The sequence below is a fragment of the Schistocerca gregaria genome, unplaced genomic scaffold (genome assembly GCF_023897955.1).
Source record: "Schistocerca gregaria isolate iqSchGreg1 unplaced genomic scaffold, iqSchGreg1.2 ptg000073l, whole genome shotgun sequence".
Taxonomy (NCBI): domain Eukaryota; kingdom Metazoa; phylum Arthropoda; class Insecta; order Orthoptera; family Acrididae; genus Schistocerca; species Schistocerca gregaria.
Window position 1 is genome coordinate 145,458 of NW_026061709.1, and position 12,267 is coordinate 157,724.

Consider the following 12,267-nt stretch of genomic DNA (forward strand, 5'->3'; position numbering starts at 1 on the left):
AATACCTGCCGGATAGCACGTCACACAGTACTCGTTTGGGTAGGTGGTCCCATACAGAATCTCTCCATGCTGCCTAATGTTTTCCTAACGTCACACTCGTCACGTACTTCACTTTTATGTCATAATCATTTCTGAGAGGTAAAGAAATTGCATGACAGCATGCAGAGCTAGTGGCGTCAAAATTAACACACATACTTTATGTGACTCAAAAGCCGAACGAGTTACTTTCCGACGTTGTTTTAGATGTGCAAGTGCCAGTCAAAACTCGCGGTGTCGGCACTCTGCCGACCATTTCGCTAGTTAACACCGGTCTTGTTGTGTGTGTTTCAAGCTCAAGAGCATTTCCAAGCAAAAAATGGTCAACAGCAACATTCAGACGGTTTCGTATGCTCAATTGCTACATTAAAACGGTATGTTTCTTTTTCAGAACTGGAAAAAAAAACGAGCGTGACAACATTCGAACCTGTAATCATCAGATCCGAAGTCCGACGCCTTATCCATTAGGCCACATGGTCACTGACGACCAACTATATCATGTATACGACTCACCTCGAAATGCTCACACCCCTGAGGATTTGTGTTTTCGTTCTACACAGCCGCTGCCCCTTGCTCTTTCCCACCCATTCGTTACATTCAACCTCTTACGAGACCGACCAAATATACACTGAGAAACAAGACCACACACTTTGTGCATTCGGAATCGAAGGCAGGGCGTCCCTCGCCGCATTTGCTACGATGACCATTTGCTACTTCTGCAGAAGCGGCGGCGGCGGCGACGACGAAGACGACGACGACGACGACCGCGAGAGGCTCTGAGATATGTGAGAAATACATCTATAAAATATAATTCAGACTGCCTCGTCCCACTTTATGCTGTACTGCTTTGGCAAATGCTTTATCTGCGCCATTCGCCTTAATCACATCTGAGAGTAATTCTTAAAAAAAACGCCTGTCGCTAATTGTTCGTCATCACAGATACTGTTTGCTATACGGCCACGACGCGCAACTGATTTCCAAAATTCATCTTTCTCCTGTGAGGATGGAACTTCCGATGCCTGGTTTATTAGAGCAGTGCTCTACCACTGAGCTAAAGAGGCGCGGCCTAGCGGTATTCTTGGGTACTTCGTCCTTACGGTCGTCTGCATCATCAGACTGCAGCTGACAAGACTTCATATTACCGGCTAATATTTGCAGCTATGGCGACCCATTACTGCTTGCCTACACATCTGACACGTAACCGATGTGCTCTCCAAACTACAACACATGCATTTCAAAACATGTCTTCCACACATGTCTACAAAATCACCTTCACATTCAAATACAGTTTCCTTGTGACTGACAGAGACGTAGGCAAAGTTTAAAGTTGCTATTTCCATTACATCTCGTTAATCAGAAAAACAGTAATTTACATCTGCAGCGGAACAAATTCCGTTCCGAGCAGCGTGTGGCTCAAAACCAACGCCCCTAGGATTAAGAGTCTGACGCTCTACCGACTGAGCTAGCCGGCTACCTCGGTGAATACCTGCCGGATAGCACGTCACACAGTACTCGTTTGGGTTGGGTAGTCCCATACAGAATCTCTCCATGCTGCCTAATGTTTTCCTAACGTCACACTCGTCACGTACTTCACTTTTATGTCATAATCATTTCTGAGAGGTAAAGAAATTGCATGACAGCATGCAGAGCTAGTGGCGTCAAAATTAACACACATACTTTATGTGACTCAAAAGCCGAACGAGTTACTTTCCGACGTTGTTTTAGATGTGCAAGTGCCAGTCAAAACTCGCGGTGTCGGCACTCTGCCGACCATTTCGCTAGTTAACACCGGTCTTGTTGTGTGTGTTTCAAGCTCAAGAGCATTTCCAAGCAAAAAATGGTCAACAGCAACATTCAGACGGTTTCGTATGCTCAATTCCTACATTAAAACGGTATGTTTCTTTTTCAGAACTGGAAAAAAAACGAGCGTGACAACATTCGAACCTGTAATCATGAGATCCGAAGTCCGACGCCTTATCCATTAGGCTACATGGTCACTGACGACCAACTATATCATGTATACGACTCATCTCGAAATGCTCACACCCCTGAGGATTTGTGTTTTCGTTCTACACAGCCGCTGCCCCTTGCTCTTTCCCACCCATTCGTTACATTCAACCTCTTACGAGACCGACCAAATATAGACTGAGAAACAAGACCACACACTTTGTGCATTCGGAATCGAAGGCAGGGCGTCCCTCGCCGCATTTGCTACGATGACCATTTGCTACTTCTGCAGAAGCGGCGGCGGCGGCGACGACGAAGACGACGACGACGACGACCGCGAGAGGCTGTGAGATATGTGAGAAATACATCTATAAAATATAATTCAGACTGCCTCGTCCCACTTTATGCTGTACTGCTTTGGCAAATGCTTTATCTGCGCCATTCGCCTTAATCACATCTGAGAGTAATTCTTAAAAAAAACGCCTGTCGCTAATTGTTCGTCATCACAGATACTGTTTGCTATACGGCCACGACGCGCAACTGATTTCCAAAATTCATCTTTCTCCTGTGAGGATGGAACTTCCGATGCCTGGTTTATTAGAGCAGTGCTCTACCACTGAGCTAAAGAGGCGCGGCCTAGCGGTACTCTTGGGTACTTCGTCCTTACAGTCGTCTGCATCATCAGACTTCAGCTGACAACACTTCATATTACCGGCTAATATTTGCAGCTATGGCGACCCATTACTGCTTGGCTACACATCTGACACGTAACCGATGTGCTCTCCAAACTACAACACTTGCATTTCAGAACATGTCTTCCACACATGTCTACAAAATCACCTTCACATTCAAATACAGTTTCCTTGTGACTGACAGAGACGTAGGCAAAGTTTAAAGTTGCTATTTCCATTACATCTCGTTAATCAGAAAAACGGTAATTTACATCTGCAGCGGAACAAATTCCGTTCCGCCCAGCGTGTGGCTCGAACCCACGACCCTAGGATTAAGAGTCTGACGCTCTACCGACTGAGCTAGCCGGCTACCTCGGTGAATACCTGCCGGATAGCACGTCACACAGTACTCGTTTGGGTTGGGTGGTCCCATACAGAATCTCTCCATGCTGCCTAATGTTTTCCTAACGTCACACTCGTCACGTACTTCACTTTTATGTCATAATCATTTCTGAGAGGTAAAGAAATTGCATGACAGCATGGAGAGCTAGTGGCGTCAAAATTAACACACATACTTTATGTGACTCAAAAGCCGAACGAGTTACTTTCCGACGTTGTTTTAGATGTGCAAGTGCCAGTCAAAACTCGCGGTGTCGGCACTCTGCCGACCATTTCGCTAGTTAACACCGGTCTTGTTGTGTGTGTTTCAAGCTCAAGAGCATTTCCAAGCAAAAAATGGTCAACAGCAACATTCAGACGATTTCGTATGCTCAATTGCTACATTAAAACGGTATGTTTCTTTTTCAGAACTGGAAAAAAAACGAGCGTGACAACATTCGAACCTGTAATCATCAGATCCGAAGTCCGACGCCTTATCCATTAGGCCACATCGTCACTGACGACCAACTAGATCATGTATACGACTCATCTCGAAACGCTCACACCCCTGAGGATTTGTGTTTTCGTTCTACACAGCCGCTGCCCCTTGCTCTTTCCCACCCATTCGTTACATTCAACCTCTTACGAGACCGACCAAATATACACTGAGAAACAAGACCACACACTTTGTGCATTCGGAATCGAAGGCAGGGCGTCCCTCGCCGCATTTGCTACGATGACCATTTGCTACTTCTGCAGAAGCGGCGGCGGCGGCGACGACGAAGACGACGACGACGACGACCGCGAGAGGCTCTGAGATATGTGAGAAATACATCTATAAAATATAATTCAGACTGCCTCGTCCCACTTTATGCTGTACTGCTTTGGCAAATGCTTTATCTGCGCCATTCGCCTTAATCACATCTGAGAGTAATTCTTAAAAAAAACGCCTGTCGCTAATTGTTCGTCATCACAGATACTGTTTGCTATACGGCCACGACGCGCAACTGATTTCCAAAATTCATCTTTCTCCTGTGAGGATGGAACTTCCGATGCCTGGTTTATTAGAGCAGTGCTCTACCACTGAGCTAAAGAGGCGCGGCCTAGCGGTATTCTTGGGTACTTCGTCCTTACGGTCGTCTGCATCATCAGACTGCAGCTGACAAGACTTCATATTACCGGCTAATATTTGCAGCTATGGCGACCCATTACTGCTTGCCTACACATCTGACACGTAACCGATGTGCTCTCCAAACTACAACACATGCATTTCAAAACATGTCTTCCACACATGTCTACAAAATCACCTTCACATTCAAATACAGTTTCCTTGTGACTGACAGAGACGTAGGCAAAGTTTAAAGTTGCTATTTCCATTACATCTCGTTAATCAGAAAAACAGTAATTTACATCTGCAGCGGAACAAATTCCGTTCCGAGCAGCGTGTGGCTCAAAACCAACGCCCCTAGGATTAAGAGTCTGACGCTCTACCGACTGAGCTAGCCGGCTACCTCGGTGAATACCTGCCGGATAGCACGTCACACAGTACTCGTTTGGGTTGGGTAGTCCCATACAGAATCTCTCCATGCTGCCTAATGTTTTCCTAACGTCACACTCGTCACGTACTTCACTTTTATGTCATAATCATTTCTGAGAGGTAAAGAAATTGCATGACAGCATGCAGAGCTAGTGGCGTCAAAATTAACACACATACTTTATGTGACTCAAAAGCCGAACGAGTTACTTTCCGACGTTGTTTTAGATGTGCAAGTGCCAGTCAAAACTCGCGGTGTCGGCACTCTGCCGACCATTTCGCTAGTTAACACCGGTCTTGTTGTGTGTGTTTCAAGCTCAAGAGCATTTCCAAGCAAAAAATGGTCAACAGCAACATTCAGACGGTTTCGTATGCTCAATTCCTACATTAAAACGGTATGTTTCTTTTTCAGAACTGGAAAAAAAACGAGCGTGACAACATTCGAACCTGTAATCATGAGATCCGAAGTCCGACGCCTTATCCATTAGGCTACATGGTCACTGACGACCAACTATATCATGTATACGACTCATCTCGAAATGCTCACACCCCTGAGGATTTGTGTTTTCGTTCTACACAGCCGCTGCCCCTTGCTCTTTCCCACCCATTCGTTACATTCAACCTCTTACGAGACCGACCAAATATAGACTGAGAAACAAGACCACACACTTTGTGCATTCGGAATCGAAGGCAGGGCGTCCCTCGCCGCATTTGCTACGATGACCATTTGCTACTTCTGCAGAAGCGGCGGCGGCGGCGACGACGAAGACGACGACGACGACGACCGCGAGAGGCTCTGAGATATGTGAGAAATACATCTATAAAATATAATTCAGACTGCCTCGTCCCACTTTATGCTGTACTGCTTTGGCAAATGCTTTATCTGCGCCATTCGCCTTAATCACATCTGAGAGTAATTCTTAAAAAAAACGCCTGTCGCTAATTGTTCGTCATCACAGATACTGTTTGCTATACGGCCACGACGCGCAACTGATTTCCAAAATTCATCTTTCTCCTGTGAGGATGGAACTTCCGATGCCTGGTTTATTAGAGCAGTGCTCTACCACTGAGCTAAAGAGGCGCGGCCTAGCGGTACTCTTGGGTACTTCGTCCTTACGGTCGTCTGCATCATCAGACTTCAGCTGACAACACTTCATATTACCGGCTAATATTTGCAGCTATGGCGACCCGTTACTGCTTGGCTACACATCTGACACGTAACCGATGTGCTCTCCAAACTACAACACATGCATTTCAAAACATGTCTTCCACACATGTCTACAAAATCACCTTCACATTCAAATACAGTTTCCTTGTGACTGACAGAGACGTAGGCAAAGTTTAAAGTTGCTATTTCCATTACATCTCGTTAATCAGAAAAACGGTAATTTACATCTGCAGCGGAACAAATTCCGTTCCGCCCAGCGTGTGGCTCGAACCCACGACCCTAGGATTAAGAGTCTGACGCTCTACCGACTGAGCTAGCCGGCTACCTCAGTGAATACCTGCCGGATAGCACGTCACACAGTACTCGTTTGGGTTGGGTGGTCCCATACAGAATCTCTCCATGCTGCCTAATGTTTTCCTAACGTCACACTCGTCACGTACTTCACTTTTATGTCAAAATCATTTCTGAGAGGTAAAGAAATTGCATGACAGCATGCAGAGCTAGTGGCGTCAAAATTAACACACATACTTTATGTGACTCAAAAGCCGAACGAGTTACTTTCCGACGTTGTTTTAGATGTGCAAGTGCCAGTCAAAACTCGCGGTGTCGGCACTCTGCCGACCATTTCGCTAGTTAACACCGGTCTTGTTGTGTGTGTTTCAAGCTCAAGAGCATTTCCAAGCAAAAAATGGTCAACAGCAACATTCAGACGATTTCGTATGCTCAATTGCTACATTAAAACGGTATGTTTCTTTTTCAGAACTGGAAAAAAAACGAGCGTGACAACATTCGAACCTGTAATCATCAGATCCGAAGTCCGACGCCTTATCCATTAGACCACATCGTCACTGACGACCAACTAGATCATGTATACGACTCATCTCGAAACGCTCACACCCCTGAGGATTTGTGTTTTCGTTCTACACAGCCGCTGCCCCTTGCTCTTTCCCACCCATTCGTTACATTCAACCTCTTACGAGACCGACCAAATATACACTGAGAAACAAGACCACACACTTTGTGCATTCGGAATCGAAGGCAGGGCGTCCCTCGCCGCATTTGCAACGATGACCATTTGCTACTTCTGCAGAAGTGGCGGCGGCGGCGACGACGAAGACGACGACGACGACGACCGCGAGAGGCTCTGAGATATGTGAGAAATACTTCTATAAAATATAATTCAGACTGCCTCGTCTCACTTTATGCTGTACTGCTTTGGCAAATGCTTTATCTGCGCCATTCGCCTTAATCACATCTGAGAGTAATTCTTTAAAAAAACGCCTGTCGCTAATTGTTCGTCATCACAGATACTGTTTGCTATACGGCCACGACGTGCAACTGATTTCCAAAATTCATCTTTCTCCTGTGAGGATGGAACTTCCGATGCCTGGTTTATTAGAGCAGTGCTCTACCACTGAGCTAAAGAGGCGCGGCCTAGCGGTACTCTTGGGTACTTCGTCCTCACGGTCGTCTGCATCATCAGACTTCAGCTGACAACACTTCATATTACCGGCTAATATTTGCAGCTATGGCGACCCATTACTGCTTGGCTACACATCTGACACGTAACCGATGTGCTCTCCAAACTACAACACTTGCATTTCAGAACATGTCTTCCACACATGTCTACAAAATCACCTTCACATTCAAATACAGTTTCCTTGTGACTGACAGAGACGTAGGCAAAGTTTAAAGTTGCTATTTCCATTACATCTCGTTAATCAGAAAAACGGTAATTTACATCTGCAGCGGAACAAAATTCCGTTCCGCCCAGCGTGTGGCTAGAACCCACGACCCTAGGATTAAGAGTCTGACGCTCTACCGACTGAGCTAGCCGGCTACCTCGGTGAATACCTGCCGGATAGCACGTCACACAGTACTCGTTTGGGTTGGGTGGTCCCATACAGAATCTCTCCATGCTGCCTAATGTTTTCCTAACGTCACACTCGTCACGTACTTCACTTTTATGTCATAATCATTTCTGAGAGGTAAAGAAATTGCATGACAGCATGCAGAGCTAGTGGCGTCAAAATTAACACACATACTTTATGTGACTCAAAAGCCGAACGAGTTACTTTCCGACGTTGTTTTAGATGTGCAAGTGCCAGTCAAAACTCGCGGTGTCGGCACTCTGCCGACCATTTCGCTAGTTAACACCGGTCTTGTTGTGTGTGTTTCAAGCTCAAGAGCATTTCCAAGCAAAAAATGGTCAACAGCAACATTCAGACGGTTTCGTATGCTCAATCGCTACATTAAAACGGTATGTTTCTTTTTCAGAACTGGAAAAAAAACGAGCGTGACAACATTCGAACCTGTAATCATCAGATCCGAAGTCCGACGCCTTATCCATTAGGCCACATGGTCACTGACGACCAACTATATCATGTATACGACTCATCTCGAAACGCTCACACCCCTGAGGATTTGTGTTTTCGTTCTACACAGCCGCTGCCCCTTGCTCTTTCCCACCCATTCGTTACATTCAACCTCTTACGAGACCGACCAAATATAGACTAAGAAACAAGACCACACACTTTGTGCATTCGGAATCGAAGGCAGGGCGTCCCTCGCCGCATTTGCTACGATGGCCATTTGCTACTTCTGCAGAAGCGGCGGCGGCGGCGACGACGACGACGACGACCGCGAGAGGCTCTGAGATATGTGAGAAATACATCTGTAAAATGTAATTCAGACTGCCTCGTGCCACTTTGTGCTGTACCGCTTTGGCAAATGCTTTATCTGCGCCACTGCCTTAATCACATCTGAGAGTAATTCTTAAAAAAAACGCCTGTCGCTAATTGTTCGTCATCACAGATACTGTTTGCTATACGGCCACGACGTGCAACTGATTTCCAAAATTCATCTTTCTCCTGTGAGGATGGAACTTCCGATGCCTGGTTTATTAGAGCAGTGCTCTACCACTGAGCTAAACAGGCGCGGCCTAGCGGTACTCTTAGGTACTTCGTCCTTACGGTCGTCTGCATCATCAGACTTCAGCTGACAACACTTCATATTACCGGCTAATATTTGCAGCTATGGCGACCCATTGCTGCTTGGCTACACATCTGACACGTAACCGATGTGCTCTCCAAACTACAACACTTGCATTTCAGAACATGTCTTCCACACATGTCTACAAAATCACCTTCACATTCAAATACAGTTTCCTTGTGACTGACAGAGACGTAGGCAAAGTTTAAAGTTGCTATTTCCATTACATCTCGTTAATCAGAAAAACGGTAATTTACATCTGCAGCGGAACAAATTCCGTTCCGCCCAGCGTGTGGCTCGAACCCACGACCCTAGGATTAAGAGTCTGACGCTCTACCGACTGAGCTAGCCGGCTACCACGGTGAATGCCTGCCGGAGAGCACGTCACACAGTACTCGTTTGGGTTGGGTGGTCCCATACAGAATCTCTCCATGCTGCCTAATGTTTTCCTAACGTCACACTCGTCACGTACTTCACTTATATGTCATAATCATTTCTGAGAGGTAAAGAAATTGCATGACAGCATGGAGAGCTAGTGGCGTCAAAATTAACACACATACTTTATGTGACTCAAAAGCCGAACGAGTTACTTTCCGACGTTGTTTTAGATGTGCAAGTGCCAGTCAAAACTCGCGGTGTCGGCACTCTGCCGACCATTTCGCTAGTTAACACCGGTCTTGTTGTGTGTGTTTCAAGCTCAAGAGCATTTCCAAGCAAAAAATGGTCAACAGCAACATTCAGACGGTTTCGTATGCTCAATTGCTACATTAAAACGGTATGTTTCTTTTTCAGAACTGGAAAAAAAACGAGCGTGACAACATTCGAACCTGTAATCATCAGATCCGAAGTCCGACGCCTTATCCATTAGGCCACATGGTCACTGACGACCAACTATATCATGTATACGACTCATCTCGAAATGCTCACACCCCTGAGGATTTGTGTTTTCGTTCTACACAGCCGCTGCCCCTTGCTCTTTCCCACCCATTCGTTACATTCAACCTCTTACGAGACCGACCAAATATACACTGAGAAACAAGACCACACACTTTGTGCATTCGGAATCGAAGGCAGGGCGTCCCTCGCCGCATTTGCTACGATGACCATTTGCTACTTCTGCAGAAGCGGCGGCGGCGGCGACGACGAAGACGACGACGACGACGACGACCGCGAGAGGCTCTGAGATATGTGAGAAATACATCTATAAAATATAATTCAGACTGCCTCGTCCCACTTTATGCTGTACTGCTTTGGCAAATGCTTTATCTGCGCCATTCGCCTTAATCACATCTGAGAGTAATTCTTAAAAAAACGCCTGTCGCTAATTGTTCGTCATCACAGATACTGTTTGCTATACGGCCACGACGCGCAACTGATTTCCAAAATTCATCTTTCTCCTGTGAGGATGGAACTTCCGATGCCTGGTTTATTAGAGCAGTGCTCTACCACTGAGCTAAAGAGGCGCGGCCTAGCGGTATTCTTGGGTACTTCGTCCTTACGGTCGTCTGCATCATCAGACTTCAGCTGACAACACTTCATATTACCGGCTAATATTTGCAGCTATGGCGACCCATTACTGCTTGGCTACACATCTGACACGTAACCGATGTGCTCTCCAAACTACAACACATGCATTTCAAAACATGTCTTCCACACATGTCTACAAAATCACCTTCACATTCAAATACAGTTTCCTTGTGACTGACAGAGACGTAGGCAAAGTTTAAAGTTGCTATTTCCATTACATCTCGTTAATCAGAAAAACAGTAATTAACATCTGCAGCGGAACAAATTCCGTTCCGCCCAGCGTGTGGCTCAAAACCAACGACCCTAGGATTAAGAGTCTGACGCTCTACCGACTGAGCTAGCCGGCTACCTCGGTGAATACCTGCCGGATAGCACGTCACACAGTACTCGTTTGGGTTGGGTGGTCCCATACAGAATCTCTCCATGCTGCCTAATGTTTTCCTAACGTCACACTCGTCACGTACTTCACTTTTATGTCATAATCATTTCTGAGAGGTAAAGAAATTGCATGACAGCATGCAGAGCTAGTGGCGTCAAAATTAACACACATACTTTATGTGACTCAAAAGCCGAACGAGTTACTTTCCGACGTTGTTTTAGATGTGCAAGTGCCAGTCAAAACTCGCGGTGTCGGCACTCTGCCGACCATTTCGCTAGTTAACACCGGTCTTGTTGTGTGTGTTTCAAGCTCAAGAGCATTTCAAAGCAAAAAATGGTCAACAGCAACATTCAGACGGTTTCGTATGCTCAATTGCTACATTAAAACGGTATGTTTCTTTTTCAGAACTGGAAAAAAAAACGAGCGTGACAACGTTCGAACCTGTAATCATCAGATCCGAAGTCCGACGCCTTATCCATTAGGCCACATGGTCACTGACGACCAACTATATCATGTATACGACTCATCTCGAAATGCTCACACCCCTGAGGATTTGTGTTTTCGTTCTACACAGCCGCTGCCCCTTGCTCTTTCCCACCCATTCGTTACATTCAACCTCTTACGAGACCGACCAAATATAGACTGAGAAACAAGACCACACACTTTGTGCATTCGGAATCGAAGGCAGGGCGTCCCTCGCCGCATTTGCTACGATGGCCATTTGCTACTTCTGCAGAATCGGCGGCGGCGGCGGCGACGACGAAGACGACGACGACGACCGCGAGAGGCTCTGAGATATGTGAGAAATACATCTATAAAATATAATTCAGACTGCCTCGTCCCACTTTATGCTGTACTGCTTTGGCAAATGCTTTATCTGCGCCATTCGCCTTAATCACATCTGAGAGTAATTCTTAAAAAAAACGCCTGTCGCTAATTGTTCGTCATCACAGATACTGTTTGCTATACGGCCACGACGCGCAACTGATTTCCAAAATTCATCTTTCTCCTGTGAGGATGGAACTTCCGATGCCTGGTTTATTAGAGCAGTGCTCTATCACTGAGCTAAAGAGGCGCGGCCTAGCGGTACTCTTGGGTACTTCGTCCTTACGGTCGTCTGCATCATCAGACTTCAGCTGACAACACTTCATATTACCGGCTAATATTTGCAGCTATGGCGACCCATTACTGCTTGGCTACACATCTAACACGTAACCGATGTGCTCTCAAAACTACAACACATGCACTTCAAAACATGTCTTCCACACATGTCTACAAAATCACCTTCACATTCAAATACATTTTCCTTGTGACTGACAGAGACGTAGGCAAAGTTTAAAGTTGCTATTTCCATTACATCTCGTTAATCAGAAAAACGGTAATTTACATCTGCAGCGGAACAAATTCCGTTCCGCCCAGCGTGTGGCTCGAACCCACGACCCTAGGATTAAGAGTCTGACGCTCTACCGACTTTTTTTTTTTTTTTGTTTTTTTTCTTTTTTGTTTTTTCTTTTTTTGGGCCTCCCTTCTCCCCACACAGCCCATCCATTCGCTCTCCTTTTATGCCTTCTTCGGCGAGCTTCTATGCTATATCGACTGATTTTTTTTTCAAATTTACTGTGACAGTTAGGGAAAT

The 12,267-nt window shown here is 45.8% G+C and overlaps 3 non-coding genes across 3 annotated transcripts; all 3 read right to left on the reverse strand.

Annotated features, from left to right (window-relative positions):
* Positions 1 to 2,951: 2,951 nt before the first annotated feature.
* Trnak-cuu (transfer RNA lysine (anticodon CUU)) lies at positions 2,952 to 3,024 on the reverse strand. The gene has a single exon. It is a non-coding gene; the product is annotated as a tRNA-Lys (tRNA).
* A 2,960-nt stretch (positions 3,025 to 5,984) lies between these two features.
* On the reverse strand, positions 5,985 to 6,057 carry Trnak-cuu (transfer RNA lysine (anticodon CUU)). Its single transcript has one exon. It is a non-coding gene; the product is annotated as a tRNA-Lys (tRNA).
* Positions 6,058 to 9,007: 2,950 nt separating this feature from the next.
* Positions 9,008 to 9,080, reverse strand: Trnak-cuu (transfer RNA lysine (anticodon CUU)). The gene has a single exon. It is a non-coding gene; the product is annotated as a tRNA-Lys (tRNA).
* Positions 9,081 to 12,267: the final 3,187 nt, after the last annotated feature.